Source organism: Podarcis erhardii (genome assembly GCF_964252035.2).
Source record: "Podarcis erhardii genome assembly, chromosome: 3".
NCBI lineage: Eukaryota > Metazoa > Chordata > Lepidosauria > Squamata > Lacertidae > Podarcis > Podarcis erhardii.
In genome coordinates this window covers 95,661,941-95,683,367 of record NC_138507.1, presented here as the reverse complement: position 1 = coordinate 95,683,367, position 21,427 = coordinate 95,661,941, and the positions used below count along the sequence as shown (strand labels likewise).

Here is a 21,427-nt window from a genome sequence, read left to right as displayed (position 1 = left end):
GGTAAGCTGCCCCTTGCACTAAGCAACTGTGTGTCTGCAACAGCAAGGGAAAGGGTAACAGATTCTTGGGAAACGCCAACTTCTCTGTGTAGTTGGTTCATACAGAATTATCAACTCCAAATGTGGATGCTTCACTTCAACAGTGGCAGCTGCTGGGGTTAGATAAAGTTTCATGCTGATGACAGGAAGTGGTCCTATAGCAGGTGTGGGGAACCTGTGACCCTTCAGGTTGTTGGACTTGAACTCTCATCATCCCCAGGAAGATGGGGAAGGGCCTTAGCTCAGTGGCAGAACATTTGTTTTGTGGCCAAAAGGTCCCAGGTTCAACCTTGGCATCTCTAGGTAAGGCTGAGAGAGTAACCTCTCTCTCAAACTGTGCAGAGCCCTTGCTAGTCAAGGCAGACGTGGGGGTGGGGTGGGGGACTGGATCTGGCAAGAGGGCCAGATCCTTATCTCCCCCACCTGCTGAGGACCAAATTTGAATGGTGATGTCAAGGTGGGAGTCGGGTCTGCAGTACAAAACAGCTCAGGCCTACTGATCACAGCAACTCTTTCCAATTTGTCTTGCCCCAATGAGGCAGTTGCAAGGACTGACGGTCTGAACCTCCACCACCAATCCCCTGGCTCTGGGACTTCTTCCCTTGGGGGTCCCCCAACTGGTGCCTTCCACCACTTCTCTGCATCTAGCCAGTCCATGACAGGTGAGCAGCTCAAATCACCTAATATCACAACGACATCATGAAACTCTCTCTTTTTTTGCCCACATGGATTGAAAACAGACCAAGAGGACAAAGGAGCAACCTAGAAAATGCTGCACAAGACCAGGCCATCAGCTGATGGCCAGATCTTGTGCTTTGCAAGGAGCTTCTAATAGTTTGGTCCTGCAGAGAGCTTAGCAGGAAATGCCGACCTGCTGATCTGAAGTGTGTGTAAGGCCTCTTCAGCTAAACCAGGTCTTTACTTGCCCTTCATCTGATGTCTTATATGATGTTAGGCGCAGGGCAGGTGAGTGCTGCTTGGCCAAAATGAACTGGGGGTCAGCCTGGTGAGCTGAATTGATGGAAACAGTACTGAGCTAGTCTGACACAGCTTCCTGTACTCCCAGCCAGAATGACCAATGGTTAAGGATAGTGGGAATTGTAATCCAGTAACATGGGGGGGGGGTCACAGTTCGTTACCCTTGTCCTATAGATTACAGGGAGATGTAGAGGCAAGGAAGCAGCACTCCTGTTTCTCTGTAACATTTACTTCCATCTTCAGCCTTAACACCCTAATCCTAAGTCCACTTCACATTGCTTCCCCCTTCTCTCAAACAGATAATAAAACGCTTTGCAAACCGTGTGTGTGTCTGCATGTTTCGAGTCAACACATACTAAATGCATTGGATCTAGCCACCTTTTCCTGAATAAAAGTCCGCTAGCAACTCTTTGCACATGGCAGTCTCCAAAAAAAAAGGCACCTGTGGTGAAGAATGAATATTCCGACGTTTTCGAACCTTTTGGTGAAGGTGAAGGGGGCTTGTTGAGAACATTGCTGTGAGCAGATGGACCCCTGAAACCATCTGCTATCCAAGCAACTAAATGTTCAATGATGCATTACGAAATTATTTAGCTCTCAAAGAGCCTGAAAGTAGTTAGCAATGATGGCATCTGTACTGAGAGCAAACAACCTATTTATATATGATCTATCACTTCATAAACTGCTTGGAGACCATCTTTTTATTTTTTTTAAAATTCTCTCTCCCCCTTCCCCACCCCCAAGATGCAGTAGTCATATTGACTCCTGATGTATAAAACTGCAGAACAATACAGGCATCAGCCATTGGGTCCTTAGCAGATTCAGATCATTCCTCCTTTACAAATAAAATAAAATAAAATAAGAATCAAGAATATATTTTAATGCATTGAGCATTTTCTTTCTTCAGTGTACTTTGTCGGTTTGATTACCATATTTTCTCTTGGCTGTTCCTTCGCTATAATTAGAAAAGTCGGGTGTTTTTTGGGGAGGGGGGGTGAGGTGGCCCAGGTCTTTGTGCTGTGCTTGAGCTTTCTGTTCTTTTCCTTTACTTTTTAAAAACTGTTGTTATTTTTTACTTACAAAGCGACTAGGTACATTGCACCTTAATTTGCCCAGAGGCATCTATACATGTTGATTGGCATATGCAAATTTGTGTCATGGGCCTAGCAATCCTCCGGGCTATTAGGGTACCTTCTTCCATCCCGTTCCTTTCCCCCCCAGAACCATGATCTGGGAGAGCTGTTTGTCAGTGATACGTCAATATATACTGGCTCTTAAATTCAAGGCATAACTCTTCTTTTTAATTTCCTTTTCCCTCACTGCATTTCTCTCAATCCCATCCCATCTCTCATCTTACCTCCAGCATACTTCAAACAGAGGCCTTGATGCACTAGGAGCAAAAAATAAAAAGGGAGAGACTGGGGGAAAACCCCCACGGAAAATGCTCCCTATATATAAGACTGAAACAATACATGCAGCATGATTGAAACAAAAGACTCCCGTGTGCAGCTGACTCATAGCACCCATCGCTTCCCTTTCTTGAATACCTGTCAATCAATCACCAGTCAATCACAGGAAGGCCCAATCAGCCACTTAATGACAGCCAGATGGCATCTACTCCCTATGAACTGTACTCCTGAAGTCACACACTTGCTGCCGATAACTAGCAGCGTTGCCTGTCCTGCGAAGTAATGAGATGTTTTTTGTATTCAGGCTAAGTTGTAGTGCCTCGCACCTCTGACAGGACAGCCCCGCGAACAGAATACAAGGCCGTTATTGGGCTGGCATTGTTTGGCCTTTTGTGACAGAATCAATGGTGGCTTTATAAACATTGATGCCCTTCCCATCATCCACCTTGCATAGACATCAGTCAGCTTCACTGGAGAGTAAATATGACTTGTAAATAACGTGGAGATAGATAGATATATATATAGGCATTTGTAATTAAACTACGCAGACCAGACAGAACCAGGGTACCTACACAGAGTCTGACATGATCTCTTTCATGCTGGTTTACCAACGATTTCAACCTTGACCTGAAGGGAACACTTTTTCTTCAACTGATCGGTAATTTAGCCTCTTTGCTTAGTTCTGGGGCTCTCTTGTAGTGAATTATGTATGGTGCTTCTGTGGTGCAGGCCTCTGTCCACAGAGAACACAGCTGAGGCTGTTAAATAGCTCCTGGAGACCTTAGTTAAATAGAATTCCAAACGATTCCCTTCAGCCCTTGTTTGTATCTTTTCAGCTCTGCGGGGGCTTTGGCTGTGTACACATCAGTGGCTTAAAAAGCAGTTCTTTATCTCAATTTGGATAGAAGCTGGTTTGGAGGGAAGTGCTTAAAAATGCAGTATTTCATAAGAAACAACAGGAGAGGTACCGGATATGGACTGTGGCTAATGTCATTTGCATCCTACTTCCCAAACCAGTGATGGGAGAGCACTGGTGGCCAAGGAAATGGAGTGTGTACACAGCCTTTTTCAAACTAACAAACAAAAAAACACTGTACTTTAAAGTCATTACTTGCCCCTTTGAACCCCGATGGTGAATTTCTGGGAAGGTCCTAAGGGGGCAGATTTCCTTTTACAAGAAGAAAATGCATAAAAGAGCCTTCCTGAGCCACAGCGCAACATCCTCCTTTTGGTAGCAATCAACTCATAGGTGAGTAGAATTGAACAATGTGTGATACATCAAGCCAGCTGCAAGTCTTCAGCAGTTGAGCCTCATATGATATCTCTCCACAAGCTCAATAAACCTATTGCTTTCACCGTCTCCCTAGGACCAGCAGATCACAAGGCTGTAGTTAACTTGGTGGGTTACAATTTGTGCACGACTCCTGCAGAGGAAGTCCATAGGAACCCAGAGAGCATTTTCTGTTGTTCACCCTTGGTGCCTTCAGCCACCAATGGGAAAGGGAGGAGCCCAATGGCAGGCAAGCAGAGGAGGCCTTGACTCTTCCTCTGCTGCTCAGGGAAGAAGTCTTGGTGATGTTGCTCCCTCTGATGAATCCAGGGACAATGGCATTTCCCTTCTGCGGTATCTCAGCTTTGCCATGTCCAGTTTTGTTTGCAGTTCACACAAGCACAGGATGTTTTCTCCCACCCGAGGCTGTCTTTTGGGGAGGGAGAGAGGGATAGTCCCTTGTCACTCAAGGGCAGGCAGGTTTGCATCCATTAAGGGGGGAATGTAAATGGAGGCAGGTCCCCTGTGTGAGAAGCGGAAGCCCTCCCTACGCTCTCAGCACTGGCGGCTGGAATGCAGGCCAGGGAATCTCATTAGGAACCTAATACAAAAAGGGCACATAGACCCTGCGTTTGCAGGGGGAGAAATCAGATTAGCTTCATTACTTTATTCTGCACCTCACAGCGCTTCTGCCAGTGGACAATTACATTAGATCAGAAAGGAGATCAAAAGGCAAAATCTTCCTGGAACGCCGCTTTTCATTGTCTTATTGGTAGTGAGGTGTGGAGGTGGGGATAATTCATGCAGATGGAGGCCACATCCACCATTGCTAACAAACAGGTTTGGGATAAGCCATTACTTTAGGAAGAGGGTCTGTAAGAAAGAAAGGAAAAAACGTTACTGCTTCATCTGCTCAAACTGAGAATCTCATGGAAGCGTTAGCCTTCACAGCAATACATTCCCTCAAAATTTGGCCACACAACTTTATTAACTCATTGTGCATTTTTGTAGGTGTGTAAGTTAGCATTTGTGTAAGTTAGCATTTAGCATTGTGTAAGTTAGCATTTGTGTAAGTTAGCATTTAGGTGTGTAAGTTAGCATTTAGATCCTGATGTTGGGAAAGATGGAGGGCACAAGGAGAAGGGGACGACAGAGGACAAGATGGTTGGATAGTGTTCTCGAAGCTACCAGCATGAGTCTGACCAAACTGCGGGAGGCAGTGGAAGACAGAAGTGCCTGGCGTGCTTTGGTCCATGGGGGTCATGAAGAGTCGGACACGACTAAACGACTAAACAGCAACAACAAGTTAGCATTACCTCTCCTGGTTTTCAATTAAATAAAAAAATTATATCCTGTCCCAAAAAGAAACAGGCCTATCTTGTTAGCTGTGGTACTGGTCTTACCAAGAAGAGAAAGGTCACATGGCCCACAATACACAATAGTTTGTACCGCAGAGTACGGCTGGAAACCTGTGACCAAATAATTGTGGGACTTAATTCTGACTAGATTACAAAAATAATCTAAATTTATAACCCATTGGCTTAGTAGATACAGTGCTCTGATGCTTCCAGCTGGGAGCCATACCATAATCAGAGCAAATCCAGTTCAATAAACAAATGACATTAGTATCCCATGTCTAGTATGAGAAGTGACTACTCATGGGAAAAACACGACAAGCTTTGTGTGGAAAAATGCCACCTTGTGAGGTTGTTATTTAGTCTTTGGCTATTTGGTAAATGTATAGCCTTTCCACCACATACTATTCAAAGTGGCTAGCTACAATAAAATACAAACACACACACACACACAAAAATCCTCACAACCCCCCCCCCCAAAAAAAGAACAGGTGAGGTAAAATACATTAATAAGACTATTTTTTTTTAAAAAAGCTTTCCTTTAAAAAGGAATGGCCACAATCAATCAGATTGTGATGATGATTTCATTTATCAATCTCTTCCTATGAGGCATTTCAAAACATATCATATGAGGCTGGAGTTCTATTTCAATGCCTATGGAAGATAGCTAGGGAGAGAGAGGGTCAGGCAGCAGTTCCAAAGCCTAGCAGCAGAAACAAAAAATGCCATCAAGTTCTTTGCGAAAGGTGCTTCAGATATTGGTGGGACAGACAGAAGAGCCTCTCTGATGGGTCTTAAAACACACTGGCCGGTTCATATGAGAGAATAGCATATTTCAAATCTTAATTGTAATGGCCAACACTTAGAATCATGGCTGAAAACTGACAGGCAGGCAGCAAAGATGTGATAATCTGGGAGTCACATGCTGGCTTCAGTTAATTGTCTGGTTGCAGCTTTCTGAAGCAACTGGAGTTTCTAAACACTCTTCAAAGGCAGCCCCATGCAAAGCGTGTTGCAGTAGTCCAAACAAGTTATAAACTAAAGCATGTCATTGTGGCCAGATCTGGTAGGGACAGGTGTAGTTTGTGTACTGTCCTTAGCTATGCAAAAACACTCCTGGCCACTGCCAAACCCTGGGGTTCAAATTGCAGGCCTAAATTGAGGCGTATATCCTAAACCATTTGCACCCCATCCAAAGATCCGCCTTTCTACTGAACGAGAACATGTCTATCTTGTTCATATTAATCATCAGTTTGTTTGACTTCATTGATTGCTGTGTGGGAGGGTGGAGGGAATTTAACCAGCAAGTTCTCTTAGATAGAATAAAAACCAAAACCAGCCTCAGAAACCCTTAAAAAGGAGGGAGATGAAATCGCTGAGGAGGAAGCAGAACAACAAAACAAAGACAAGACAGCTCAAGGCAGTCAATAGCACAAATAATTCAAGAAGAATAAGGAACCATTTTTTCCCTCTTCTCCACCGACACACACAAAAATCTATATTGTAAAATATTACTGACAAGAACGTCTGTTTTACAGTCTATCAAATCATTTCAAAAAGCCTTTAAAGGGCGAGATCTCTCTAGTAATTTCAAGGGACATCAATATCTGCAGATTTTATGCTGTGTCTGATAAACCCACTTGAGCTGAGAGGGATGCCTGAGTGCTGGATTCCTTCCTCTACATTCATGGGTTTTGAACCTGCCGCCTGACAGCTGCATTCTTGTGGCCGAATTTAAGGCGAGTATCAGGGAAAGATCAAAGGGAGAGAAGAGTGAAAGGGGGGGGGGACAGAGATAAAAGTCGAAAGAGTGGTCCTCACCCCTCTTCCCCCAGAAGCCTATTGGGCAGGTAGGAAGTGGAATAGGGAGGTAGGGGGCTGTCAGAAATGGGGAGAGAGAGAAGGTGGCATAAGAAAGAAAGAAAGAAAGAAAGAAAGAAAGAAAGAAAGAAAGAAAGAGAAAGAAAGAAAGAAAGAAAGAAAGAAAGAAAGAAAGAGAAAGAAAGAAAGAAGGAGGCTCCATCTGTACATTTTAAGCAAAAGGATACTACTTTAAAAGTAATGGCTTCCACCAAAAAAATCCTGAGAATTTGTAATTTGTTAAAGATGTTGAGAATTGTTAGGAGACCCCTATTTCCCCTAACAGAGTTACAATTTCCAGAATGTCCTGGGAAGAAGTACTGATTGTTAAACCACCCTGGGAATTGTAACTCTGTATGGGGTCTATGCCTGTTGTCTTTGTCCATGGAGTTTTCTTGGCAGGGATACTGGAGGAGACTCTTGAGAGTCCCATGGACTGCAAGAAGATAAAACCTATCCGTTCTTAAGGAAATCAGCCCTGAGTGCTCACTGGAAGGACAGATCCTGAAGCTGAGACTCCAATACTTTGGCCACCTCATGAGAAGAGAAGACTCCCTGGAAAAGACCCTGATGTTGGGAAAGATGGAGGGCACAAGGAGAAGGGGACGACAGAGGACGAGATGGTTGGATAGTGTTCTTGAAGCTACCAGCATGAGTTTGACCAAACTGCGGGAGGCAGTGGAAGACAGGAGTGCCTGGCGTGCTCTGGTCCATGGGGTCACGAAGAGTCGGACACAACTAAACGACTAAACAACAACAACAATGGGGTCTATTAAAAGCTCTGAGCACTCCTAACAAGTTCCAGTTCTCAGGATACTTTGTGGAACGCCATAACTGTTTAAAGTGGTATAATAGAGCTTTAAATGTACAGTGCAGATGAGGCCAAAGGCAGTCTTGTGGTCACAAGGTTGTGTCCCTGGCAGATTACTCCCAAGAGAACACAGCTCCTGACATAGAAGAGGTTCCCCACCACCCCTGATCTAGAAATTCCCCTCACGTGTCCATCCTTTCCTGTTTCAGAAAAGGAGCCCATTGCAAATCCCTTCCGTTTCCTTGCCCGTTAACTTCTGAGCTGACAGAATATGAAACAGGGTTTAAAGGCGAGATGTTCTGACAAGGAGAATTCCTTGTTTAAGAGCTCTAGTCATGAGGCACCCTTAATTAAAAATTGTATTGATTTCTCTCTTCCCTCCCTACTTCCTACTCCTAATGACAGGCACTGCTCTGGAAGTCCCATTGTTAGTCCGGTTGACAGTTTAAGTAGTGAAACAAAGGGCATTTACACAGCACTTAGTGCAAAATTATTACTGATTAAAAAGTGATTTATCATGGTAATGGTATCTGCTTAGACTTTGGTGTATATAACACACACACGCACACACAAATATGGAAGTGAAGAACAACAAAAGAGTGCCCATTCACTTGATTCCGGATCCTTAGTGAGATGCAGTTATTGATGGTAGAGATTGCTCACTAGATTTCAGAACAGTCTCTGAGAGCCAAGGTGATACTGTAAGGTACATACTAGGTACTCCCCTGCAAGCATATGCAGCAGTAGCCAAGCACAGCCCTACCACTGGGCAGAGTGAGGCAATTACCTCCAGTGGCAGAGGCTAGGGAGTGATAGCAAGGTGATGGAGGGTAGAGCTGTGTGTGCCGTGCCCCCTGCCCCCTTAAGCTAGCCTCCTCAGAACAGGTTCAACTGCTAGTCTGTACATCAACAATACTGAGATGGACCAGTGGTCTGCGTAGGCATAAGACAGCTTCCTATACTCATATTTTGCATTGCAATGCTAAGTCCTGGCTCAGCCCAGCCTTTCTACCTGTTTTCTACTACTTCTTACATTGGGAGGCCAACACAACAGCCTCTTTGATACCAAAGAGGAAAAAGGGAATGGGATCAAAACTGATACATCAATTAAACCATCATGGCTTTCTCTTTTTGCCACATTCTTTTTATTCTACTGTATGCCAAGGATGGGAACCCTGTAGCACTCTGGACGATGTTAGGCTCCAACTCCAGTTGGCTTCAGCCAGCAATGTCCAGCAATCAGGAATGATGGACGTTGTAGTCAAACAACATCTGGAGAGCCACAGCTTTCCCATCCCAGACATGTGAAAACAATTGCCTCACTTTGCTTAAAGAAGCAACAATCCACACAGCTTGATGCAGATAATTTATCACGCATATGGGATTTGGGTTCATTCAGTTGACTGGGCTTAGTACTCCTCTTGCTAAGGTGGCCGACATGTGACATATATCCTACTTCACAGGCTCTGGCCCAAGACAGGAGGACTATCCATGCCAAGTCTGCTTTAAAGATAAATAACAATAAAAGGAAGAGCCAGGGCTCTGAAGTTGCCCACTGACCATTAGCACCTGCCTTGCAGACTTAGCAGGTATGCAGGTCACCTGATCACAGTATTTCCCACTATGCTGAGATGTACCGTATTTTTCACCCCATAAGGCGCACCGGCCCATAGGACGCACCTAGTTTTTTGGGGGGGAAATAAAGAAAAAAAATTCTCCCCCCCCCAGGCGCGGGGCTGGGGCGGGAAGCTGTCCCCCGAGCTTGTGGGGCTGGCGGCGGGGAGAAGCAGGCTTCTCCCACCGCCAGCCTTCAAACCAAGTTGGGGGACAGCGGGAAAGGCGCGCTGCGCCTCTCCCGCTATCCCCCGAGTTTGCGGGGCTGGCGACGGGGAGGAGCAGGCTTCTCTCTGCCGCCAGCCTCCAAACCAGGTCGGGGGACAGCGGGATGGCGCCGTTCCGCCTCCCCGCTGTCCCCCGAGCTTGTGGGGCTGGCGGTGGGGCTCTCCAGGCTTCAGCGAAAGCCTGCATTCGCCCCATAGGACGCACACACATTTCCCCTTCATTTTTGGAGGGGAAAAAGTGCGTCCTATAGGGCGAAAAATACGGTATTTCATCCCCTTCTTTGGTGATGCATTCCCCCACCCCACTCTTCCTAGGACGGATCCACTAGTAGCACACTGTAATTATGCACATTTTGTATGTGCTGAAGAAAGTAGCTGTATAAATGACAGCTAATTATGAAGAACTCTCCTGGGCATTAGTATCATTCTACCTGACTACTTTTAATGCTGTATACCTAGGCAGCTATCGCAGCAGTTCATTTCACAAGAGAATTATACTGCTGACCCTTCAGAATTAATTTACAGAAAACATAGCAATCCTCAGTGTAATGGAACAACCACCCATTATTTCAAAAATAAACTGGGGCACAATCCAGCCACCTGTAAGTTGCTTTGAGTCCCCTGGAGATCAATGGGAAGAGATGAGTGCTTGACTTATAGTTATTTTTCCTTTGTATTATCTCCATTTATCCAGGAAACTTTCAAGTGATGTTACAGATATCCACTGTGAACCAGCAAACACAGGTTTGGGATTTATTGATTAATTGATTTACAATATCTATGCTGGGGTCACCAACATGGGTGTCAAGTGAGCCTGCTAGTATCTGTTTTCATATTATTGTGTGTTGGTGGTGAGGGTCAGTCTGTATGATGTCCCTTCTATTTCCTGGGATCCTGGATCCAGCAAAGGTTAAAATCTAGAGGAGGATTCCGTTGTTGAACTAGTCAGGCAAGTTTCGTTGTGAGCTGACATATGTCCGGAATATCCCGAACATACTCAGATTACTGTAGCCCCCCCCCTCCAAAAATAGCTTAACAACTTTCCCAAAATAAAGCAAAAGCTCAACAACTTTTCTGTCCGGATTTTCACTTTTTGAAACATGGCCACCCTAGAGTTAATAGACATAGGTATCATCATTAGAACAACAAAAGAAGTTGCTCTGTGCCAGAGGGCAAATGGATGGGCTCCACCCTCACCTGGTTGGTGGTGAGAAAGACGAAAGCCAGAATGTGTGTTAGTTGAGAGCTAGAAGCTGATAGTTAGAGAGACTGAACCATTCTTGATTTCTGCTGGAATCCAAAGCTATGGGGGAAGCAAGACTTCAAATAAGAGCAGATTTATTTTTATTTTATTTTTTAAAAAACATTAACATTAAGATTAAAATACAGAGACAAAGCAAATCAGATCAGCACAGTAGGCCAAATAACTGTTTCAATAAAGTAGAAGTTTCAACAGCATAATATTACGACAAAAGTTACGGTAAGTAAAATGCAATAAAGCAATCTAGTTATTTTTGCACTGTTTTGTATACTATTTTAGACACCCTTATATGTTTGCAAATCATATTGGCATGCATGTAAAATGCATAGATTTGTTGCTGTTGTTAGCAGTAGTAGTATTTCTGAAGCAGGAGGAAAAGTCATGCCTTTTTAAATACAAAAACCTACTCTTTTCCCTGTGACTTAGCAATGTACAACACTGAATCAAATAGTGCAAAAATCTATGGCCCAGGCATGCCCTCCAAGTGAATCTATGCGATCTGTTTTGACATAGCTGAAATCCAATTTATATTACCAAAGGATCTGGCAAAGTCCTTTAAATTTGGCATCAAGATACTAAACAGGATCTAAACCAAATGAAACAGCCAAATTGTTCATGGTGGCAATAAAACCTGCACATTAATCTTGAGTTTCAGGACAAAACAAATGTGCCATAAAAGGACCAAAGACAACAATAAAAAGGAACAAAAAGAAGCATCAATTAAATATAATAGGTTTTTTTTAATAAAGAAAAACTAAAATAGCAAGCACCGCAATGCCTCGCAACAGTAGGAACGAGAATGCAGGTGAGATCTTTGCCAGAGTCAAAGCCCTGCTGCCTGTGCTGTGATCTTTCAGACTAATTTTCTTAGCAGTCTGCAGCTTTTTCCTCCCTTCCTTGTTGACAGACTGCGGCTGTGCTAGTGAAGTGGCATTTATTGCATAAGCAGGTGTCCTAGTGGAGATGCAGGTGTTCTCTCCTCATTCTGGCATAATCTAGTCCTATGGGGATAAATAAAGTTGCTTCTCTGTAGAAAATATTTTCTACGTGCCCTTGAAGACAATGCTTGAAATTCTAAGCGCCTGATTATGCAATGGCATCTGAATGGAGCTTGGCCACCTGAGTGCTGATTTCAAGCAAGGGAGCTGTGAATTCACAAAGTGTTAGCCAAAGGCTAAAGTTGCAGTCCAGCACTGTGATGCGCAATTAACCAGTGCAATCCTATGTGCACGGAATGACGTATTACAGTATACAGTGGTACCTTGCGTTAAGTCATTAATTCATTCCGGAGGTCCGTTCTTAACCTGAAACTGTTCTTAACCTGAAGCACCACTTTAGCTAATGGGGCCTCCTGCTGCTGCCATGCCTCCAGAGCACGATTTCTGTTCTCATCCTGAAGCAAAGTTCTTAATCCGAGGTAATATTTCTGGGTTAACCGAGTCTGTAACCTGAAGTGTATGTAACCTGAAGCGTATGTAACCCGAGGTACCACTGTACACTGGTGTTTATTCTCAAGCGTCCATATGGTTGCATCCTGAAGCAACAAGCCTACGTAGACTGCATGATTAATGTAATATTTAATTTGGCTCTAGACTTGGACTATAACTTCCCTAGTTGTTGATGGCTGAGTAAGAGTACCCATTTCCCTCTGCAATCATGGGGAGTGGTAATTGCAGCCTCCTTGGCCATGGAAAGCATGCACTCCGTCCTCCTGGTCATGGCATGAAAGGAGGGGTCACTTCATGCTCCTCTGGTTGCACTATCAGCTGGGAATCACTTGCAAGGCTCAGTAGCCAATCGTAGGTGCTGAGGAGGTGCAGCTTTGGAGCAGACCTGAGAAAGAACTTCCTGTCTCTGGTCTGATCCCTGTTCTGGGGTGCAAGTGCCCCCGGTGGCATGGAGGGCCTTCCACAAGCTTCAGCTGGTAGCCCAGCTCTGACATCATCTGGGTACAGTCTGGCTTTAGTCGTCTACGCTCTGGTAACTTCCAGGTTAGAATATTGCCATGCATTGCACATGGTGCTGCCTTTGAAGATGGTCCCAATATGGAGAACTGTCCATGTTTACACAGCACAGAAGTTAAGGCAACATCCTTTGGTGTATGTGGATTGGTTCCAATTGTTCTACGAAGCTGAAAGGCTTTTGTTTTTTGGTCTTGAAATATTTTACAGCATGACCTGACGTGACACTTTATTATCTTATAGGAGCGAGCAGATAACAAGCAATGAGTCTTAGTATCTGACAACATTTAATAGACAAAATGCAGCGGTAATTAGTATTTGAAAGTTGAGAGCTTATGAAGTTTTGTGACTGGAACCTGGCAAAAGAAAAACACATCAGAATCTGGAAAGCAGAGCGAAAGGGGTCACATTCAGACCACAAATGTGAGTTCAGGATTCAAAATTCAGAATTCAGAATTTGAACAGTGGGAATAGAAAATTTGTAAACATACATCTCAGCCTTCAGCACTGAAATGTAACTTACATAAAAGGCTTTGCACATGCTGCTAGATCTCCATAAAAGCCAATTCTTAACAACATGAACCCAATTCCCGATTCTGTCCACCTTAAGTGTGCTTTCCCATCCTTGCTGAAAACAAGGATGGTATTCTTTTCCATCCAACAAAAGTCCCCCCCCCCCCCCGCAGTTCATCATCATATCCTACACTTTGGCTCTTTGGTTTATTATAGGGAATGTTAGGATTTGTCCATAGGAAGAGAAGGCGGCAGATATACTTTTGCCTAATGTCCTCTTCCCTGTATCTCATGAGTTCCCATGTGAGCAGCTGGAGGTAATGAAAGGTAGGAGAGAAGCGGCTTGATAGGATTACCTAGGAATTAAACCCATTCTTCTCTACCTTGCTTCCCCGGCCCCCCCTTCTATGAGGGTTTTTCTTAATAGGCTTTTGAGCGAGAAGACAGAAGGAAGGAGTAGAGGGCAACTTGCATTGTGGCAGATTGGAGCAAAAGTAAAAAAACTGCCCAGGCTGGGGGCAGGAAGGAGAAAGCCTTCTTTCCGATGGTTGCTAATGGCCTGCGGAGGAGCTGCACAGCAGTCATTTCACAGATAGTATGGCAGGTCACCGCGACAGATGTTCCCAGCATATGTGGAGAATTAATTACCCACTAGTAAACAAAATCTGTGATGCGGAGAGTCATTTTATCCAAATTTCTTTCGATTTTGCTGTTATTAGGAGCTTAATTTTTCTTGATCAGCCAGGCTCTCTTGAATTAAAGCGTTCCTTAATGGGCTGCGCCGAACATTTTCTGAAGTAAAGTGTGGAGCGAAAGTGGTAAAGAGGAGGGGGCTGGGGCGAGAGAGATGAGTTTAACTGGAGATGAGTTGATTGGGATGCCACAGTGAGCGATTAGGAAATTATTTGATTAAAAGGCTGGGTACTGTTCATATAGGATTTTTTTTTTAAAGTATTCTTACAGCCAACCTGTATCCAATAGCATTTTCACTCCATTTGCTGCGTATTATGAAACAGCTGGAGCCCAGGGGGTACATTATAATGTTTCAAGAGGAAGGGCTTTGGAAGGGAAAATGGCTGCGTTTTCATTCGCTGTCAATATTCGGATGTGTTAATGTCGGGGGACCATATTGTGCCATTGAATTTTAAGCAAAACTCTATTTAAATCCACGATGAAATTGGGTTAAAAAAAAAATCAATGGTGGTAATAAAGGCCTTGCAACATTAGAATACTATTCATATGTTCATGACCCAGATAGTGGAGCAACAAGGCCAGGAAGCACATGCTATTTCTCACACACTTCCAACCCACTCCTTATGGTGAAGTAAAGCATGGATAGAAGCAGATTGTCAAGGGACAATGAGAGCTGAATGTTCTGAGGCAAAGGTCATTTTACAAGTGTGAGTCTCCTTCATTCTGTGGAAAGGATGCAGTTGTGTTCTCAGTCCTCTAAGCAAATTTGCACGCGATCTCTCCATTCATGTGCTGAACTTCTGTTTCCCCAAGAACACGATTCTTCTTCTGAATTGCTGTGTTGTCCATGTTTACTCTTCTTTGGTGCCACCATGTAATGCTTGCTGAGTGCTTGATGCAAAACAACGTCCCGAATCTCCACAAAATGGATGTGGGTAGTTGGCCATATTTGACTTTGAAGGTGATTATGGAGTTGAAATCTGTGGCTCTTATCAGTGCTATATCTGCATATTCTAAGGTATTCATTTTCATTACCAACACTTGTTTGATACATTCTTTGGCGTTAAATACAATCTATACATCATCTTATAATAAGTTTCTTTCAAGCCGTAACGTGCTGTAAATCTTATATCTGTTTCCCAAAGCTTTTCCCAGGCAGCAATATCTATCTTGTGTCCAACATCTTTTGCCCATCATTGTTGTTTTAACCATTTCATCCTTCGTTTCCCATGCTAGCAACAGTTTTGGAAATTAATTTCTCATTGTTTTCATGCAAACTAACTTCAAAGTATGATCGTTGCTCAGCAAATCCATTCTTTAAATCCTCTTTATAAATTTCATTTAATTGGCGATATTGAAACCAGTTGCTCACTAGGTTTCGTATTTCATTAAATTTTCAAAGCTTACATTCATTTTCATGGTTACGACGGCAGCTCTGATCCAGCTGCTGCAAGCAGAGCCTGCAATTTTGTGCCTACTATTCTACTTGCTTCCTGCCCATTACCACTTGTGTCAAGTTAGCCAGAGGGCCTGGTTACCTTCCCTCCATCAGAAGGAAAAGGAAAAAACCAAAATCCACTACTGACTGATGGGGGGGGCAAGTTAACTTGGGAAGGGAAGTGTGGTACTCCTGCAGTGCTCTTAGGTAACTGTAAAGCTTTTTAGGGTTTTTCACTGGTTAATCAACTGAAACGGTAGCTGACTAATCTACCTAATAAACCTTATTTAACAAGCTAGCAATTCTATACCAACAGAAGTGAAGGACAGTGAAATTTCATTCAGTATTTTAACACTCCTTTGGCTGAAAGATCACCCAGAAGAGATAGAGAGACCCAGCAGCATGAAGGCTGGTACAAATCATAAGACACTTAGTTACAGCAGTGATGAAGAGAGGAAACAGCATGCCTGAAACCAAGGATACTTTTTATTTTATTTCTTGCTCTACTTATTGATTTCCTGTCTCTGTTTTTACAGGCTTGACCCATCGCAGGAAACACAAAATTCCTTGAATAAAAAGGGATTTGATATATAACACCAGCTTGGGTTATATTTCTACTGCTAGAGTCCACATATTTATACGGGCAAAAGCTTATTGCACCTGCTTCCTCCGGCATGCTCATTTTAGGGGGTTACAAAGAATCCATCACCCTATCTCTCAGTATAGAATCGTCAAAGGCAATTTAGATGTTCATGATGAAATTCTAGCTTACTGGTTTCAAGAAGCCAATGAGAACGTTGCTGTTGGTGGCATTGGGTGAGGATTACTCTTTAGTTCAGTGTAGCCTAGGAAGCTGCTTTATAAGGAGTCAAACTATTGGTCCATCTAGCTCAGTATTGCCTGCACCGATTGGCAGCAGTTCTCCAGGATTTTTGACAGGGGTCTTTCCCAGCCCTACCTGAGGATTCAATCTGGGATCTTCTGCAAGCCAAGCAGAAGATTTGTTCTAAGAACAAAAGTGTCTCCCTGGAAAAGACTCCCTGGAAAAGACCCTGATGTTGGGAAAGATGGAGGGCACAAGGAGAAGGGGACGACAGAGGACGAGATGGTTGGACAGTGTTCTCGAAGCTACCAATTAGAACAAAAAGTGAAAGCTGGGGAGCACCGAATTTTGGCATTGCAGGAGACACAGATGAAATGTAAAAACACAAGGCTTCTGGTTCCGCTCTGCCTTAATGGAGGCAGCCCAGGTGGGAGATCATAGGTGAAGGAAAAACTAGGATGACTGAGGGTAAATCATCCTTGTAAATCCCCCCCCCCCAGGACAGGGAGAAAGCAGTGTGTCTTGGTACCTGGCTCTCACTCCAGCATGCAATGTGTGGGGCAGGGAGGTGCTGGGTGCAAAAGCACTTCACCTGGTGAAAACCCTCCAACGCCATCATTAAGAAGCAGAGGTTCTCCTGTTAATTAGAGCTTAATTGGACTAAAGGACACGCATGTGTGAGAAGAGATGAGATCACAAACTGCGGAACAAACCAGCTGCATGACTTTAAGGTTTGAATTTGAGATAAGACTTCATTCAGTGCAAAAGACGTGGGGGGGGAGGGGAGTCTATGGTATCTTTATTTAAACTTTTCTTCTTTACATTTATGATTCAGCAACCCTCCTCTGAATGTTAGTTCAAATTATATTTGTACAAGTGAGGGTGGACGAAAAAGGATTATAAATATGGAGTATAACATCAAATGGAACTGTGTATGTAAAAAAAATAGGGAAAAGGGAGCAAAGCTCTATTTTGCAAAAGGTTTACTTAGATCTGACTCTTCCTCACCCTTTATTATGTTACAAAGTGAACTGAATAACGCTAAGAGAACTTGGAATTTAATTTAATTGGAAGGATAATCAGCTGGAAGGAAGGATGAAAGGAGTCTGTGAGCTGCCAAGGAACTAATAAGATTATTTACTGAGTCATCTGCAGTTCAACAGACTGCTCTTCTTCCCAGGCTGAGAAAAAAAATGGTGACAACAGTTTATTTACTGGGACAGAGTGACTTTTGCAGCTGTCATTAAAGTTCTCAGTGCAAAACAACGAAGCACTGGATGGAGCTATGGAGAAATTTCTAGAACAACAATGGGATATCAGCTTCGCCCAAGGCATGATGGATAACAGCAAATCGGGGGAAAGAAAGACATAACATCTTAGAAGGACAGGAAGAAACACCACGGGCATAATAATTGCCACACACAGGAAGAACAAAGATATAGTTTGAGTTCCTCACTTGAAATTTTATAACTCATTTAATGTGTCAACACGAATAGAAGTTATTAATATTGCATTTGTTGTATAAGGGATAATTATTATGACCGGAATGTAATTGAAACTAATCAGATTTTGGAACACAGAAATAAAATAAACCATCAAATCATCAAATCCAGCATGCAGGTGGCCACTTTAACTAAATTGTATAATTCGATACTTGAATGAATGGTATTAATAATTGTATTATAAATTTGTATTGTTATAATGAGACTATTATTGGACTGTAATTGAAAACTATTCAAAGAAAAGAAAAGAAAAGAAATTTGAAAACGCAAAGTCTGCTTCTGGAAGGTTGCCTGGAAGAGAATGTGCCCCTAGGGCTAAAAAAAAATTTCCCACCCCTTTTCTAGTGGAGACATGGAAATATTTAGAAGAGCAATGATCTTCACAATAGTCCTGTGGGCTTTACCTGCCTGCTCTCCTCCTCTGTAGCATGGAAGCATCTCAGTGCACGGGAAAGAGACTTTGAAGTTGGCTAAGATGTAAATTTGAAGTGATTTGGAGGAGGACAAGCACCTCCAGGTCTGCCAAAATGATGAAATGATGGTTGCCCTGCCACTATTTACTCCTCTCAAAAGTAATATAAATGATTAGGTGCAAGTCAGATGGTAGAAAAATGCCATGCCAGCAAGTTAAGGAGAGAGCAATGTAAACCAAGCAGTCTACCAACACTCAGAGGTCATTAACTGCCCCCCCCCCAGGTAAAGTAGGCCGTCCCCTGGATTCTCTTAAGTGCTGCTTATGCCCAGAAAATGCTTAGTTCAAGAAGCATCTTGTATGGACTTCATCTGCTCTCATTTATTATTCCCAGCAATAGATGATTAGACCAATTCTCTGATTAATCAAAGGCTCACTTTGTCACCAGCTGTGTGAGACCAGAATTTTAAATCAAACGCCAAAGGCTGGAGCAGAACAATCCCGAAAAAAAATTAATTTTTTGCAAGAAATATTTAGCAAATAAAGTCTAATTTTATTTTCCACTCAAAGTTCGTTTCACAGCCAGGCATCATTTATCCCATAATTGTCCACTTCAGTTCCTGACACACAACCCCCTCCCTGCTTGCTTCTTCAGAAACACTTCATATTGCTAACTGCTGGAAAGAGCATGCCTGCGTATCCTATGTGTACAGTTTTCATGTGGGGACTCAGTTCTTTTCGTCTAAACACATTTTGCAAAATCTCCTTTCTCTCTCTCTCTCTCTCTCTCTCTCTCTCTCTCTCTCTCTCTCTTTCCTTCCTTCCTTCCTTCCTTCCTTCCTTCCTTCCTTCCTTCCTTCCTTCCTTCCCGCCCTTCCCTATCTCCACCCTGTGTGCCCATCTTTTCCTCTCCCAATCTTTCCTTCTTTCTTCCAATGTGGACTTTGTCTGCAGCAGGTTTTTGGTTGTTGCTGATGTCATTTACATTTGGATTGGGGATGGTGACATAGAATTTATATACAGTGGTACCTCAGGTTAAGTACTTAATTCGTTCCGGAGGTCCGTACTTAACTTGAAACTGTTCTTAACCTGAAGCACCACTTTAGCCAACGGGGCCTCCTCCTGCCGCCGTGCCGCTGGAGCCCAATTTCTGTTCTTATCCTGAAGCTTTATTTCTGGGTTAGCGGAGTCTGTAACCTGAAGCGTATGTAACCTGAAGCGTATGTAACCCAAGGTAAAGGTAAAGGGGACCCCTGACCATTAGGTCCAGTCATGACCGACTCCGGGGTTGCGGCGCTCATCTCGCTTTATTGGCTGAGGGAGCCAGTGTTTGTCCACAGACAGCTTCCGGGTCATGTTGCCAGCATGACTAAGCCACTTCTGGCAAACCAGAGCAGCACACGGAAACGCCGTTTACCTTCCTGCTGGAGCAGTACCTATTTATCTACTTGCACTTTGTGCTTTTGAACTGCTAGGTTGGCAGGAGGTAACCCGAGGTACCACTGTATTAATTTAATATACTTGTTAGTCACTTGTTACCTGAAGGGCTCTAAGTGACTTACAACATATTTAATACATTTATATTAACACATCATGCCACAAAAATGAATATGAAAATGGAACTACCCGCGTAACGGCCAGTTTGGCAGTTCACTAATAACAAAGCAAGGGCCTGAGGAAAAGAAGATAAGTCTTTTCCTGGAGCCAAAAAGATGTTAGTGAAGGCACCAGGGAGGCCCTGTTGGGGAGAGCATTCCACAGATGGGGAGCAACAACTGAACAGGCCCTCTCCCTTGTCACCATCCTCTTAGCTTCCCTATGACAGGGTGCCTGGACTTATTAAATAATTGTAACAATCATACTGGGGTGACGGTCACAAATATAGTGATTTGGTTCATACTAGGGCATGCAGGGCATCTGAACACTTATTTACAATAATTTTTATACCTCCTGCCAAAGCAAAAGTCTGCTCAAAGGTGATGAACTGAACTGATCTTTTGATTATTATTATTATCAATATTTTGTCTGCCTGCAATGCATCCGTGAAGTCTAGCAATGCCTCTTGCTTGTCTGGATGAGGGACACAAAAGTGTGGGTAGATAGAAACTAGCCTACAGCAGAAAGGTAACAATTTCATTCATTGCTCTACCTGCTGTTGCCTTTGGCCCTGTTCACCATTCACCCCTGGCATGTGGCCCTCAGAAGATTGCGCAGGGGAGAATGCGGCCCTCGGTCTGAAAAAGGTTCCCTGTTCCTGTACTATTCTGATGGGTAGCAGCTCTCCAGGCTTTCAGGTCGAGGCCTTCCCCATAATCAGGTAATTACGTCTTTTAACTGGAGAAGCTGGAGATTGAACACAGAATATTCTGTATGCAAAGAAGGTGCATTAGCCTTGGGCTTCAGTAACTCCAATAAGCAATTCCTGAGCTAGCTGAACATTTTTTTTCAGTCAGGTAATACTTCTAGCTGTTCCTCTGCTTTTTCCTTTGAACTCTCCAGAATCCTATAGCTCTCTTTCTCTTTGGCGATCACTCATAGCCGAGTAAGATTGTCTTCCATAAACACAGTTTTAACAATAAATCTGTAAGTGACTGTGGAGGCAATTCTGGATCCACACGTCCTTCCACAGTGGGGACATTGGTTTCCGGGTAGGAGTTGATCACGATGTGGATTTGCCAAGCGTGCCTTCCTTTTAGCATGTTTCTCCCTTGTGTCCTGAGTTCAAGTGTCTACAAAGCCCATGACACCTTTGGTAAAGGCTGTTCTCCAGTTGGAGCACTGGCAGGCGAGTGTTTCCAATTGTTGCTGTTTATACAAAAAAATTGCCTTGAGACAGTCTTTAAACCTCTTTTGTTGACCACCAGCATTACGCTTTCCATTTTTAAGTTCGGAATAGAGTAGTTGCTTTGGAAGATGATCATCAGGCATCCGCACAACATGTCCAGTCCAACGAAGTTGATGTTGAAGAATCATTGCTTCAACACTGGTGATCTTTGCTTCTTCCAGTACACTGGTATTAGTTCACCTATCTTCCTAAGATCACCAACTAATACGCTCCTATAGCGTGACTCACTGAAGGAAAGCTTTATTGGAGAAACTATACTCATTTGCCCTCGTAGTTTTCTCCTTAAACAAGCAATGCAAGCTTACTTCATGCCCATGGGTTTTCCCCTCGGCTTTTTGATGTTGTGATCATTTATACACACATATTTACCAGAGAGGTAGTGTTTGTCGTGAACTTATATTCAGAACTTCATCCAT

The 21,427-nt window shown here is 43.4% G+C and overlaps 1 long non-coding RNA gene across 1 annotated transcript in view; it reads right to left on the bottom strand.

Annotated features, from left to right (window-relative positions):
- Nucleotides 1–4,343: 4,343 nt before the first annotated feature.
- Nucleotides 4,344–21,427, bottom strand: part of LOC309339664 — a 31,397-nt gene continuing 14,313 nt past the window's right edge. The window contains exon 2 of the long non-coding RNA XR_014155515.1: nt 4,344–4,569. This is a non-coding gene — a long non-coding RNA (uncharacterized lncRNA). The remainder of the gene's footprint in view (nt 4,570–21,427) is intronic.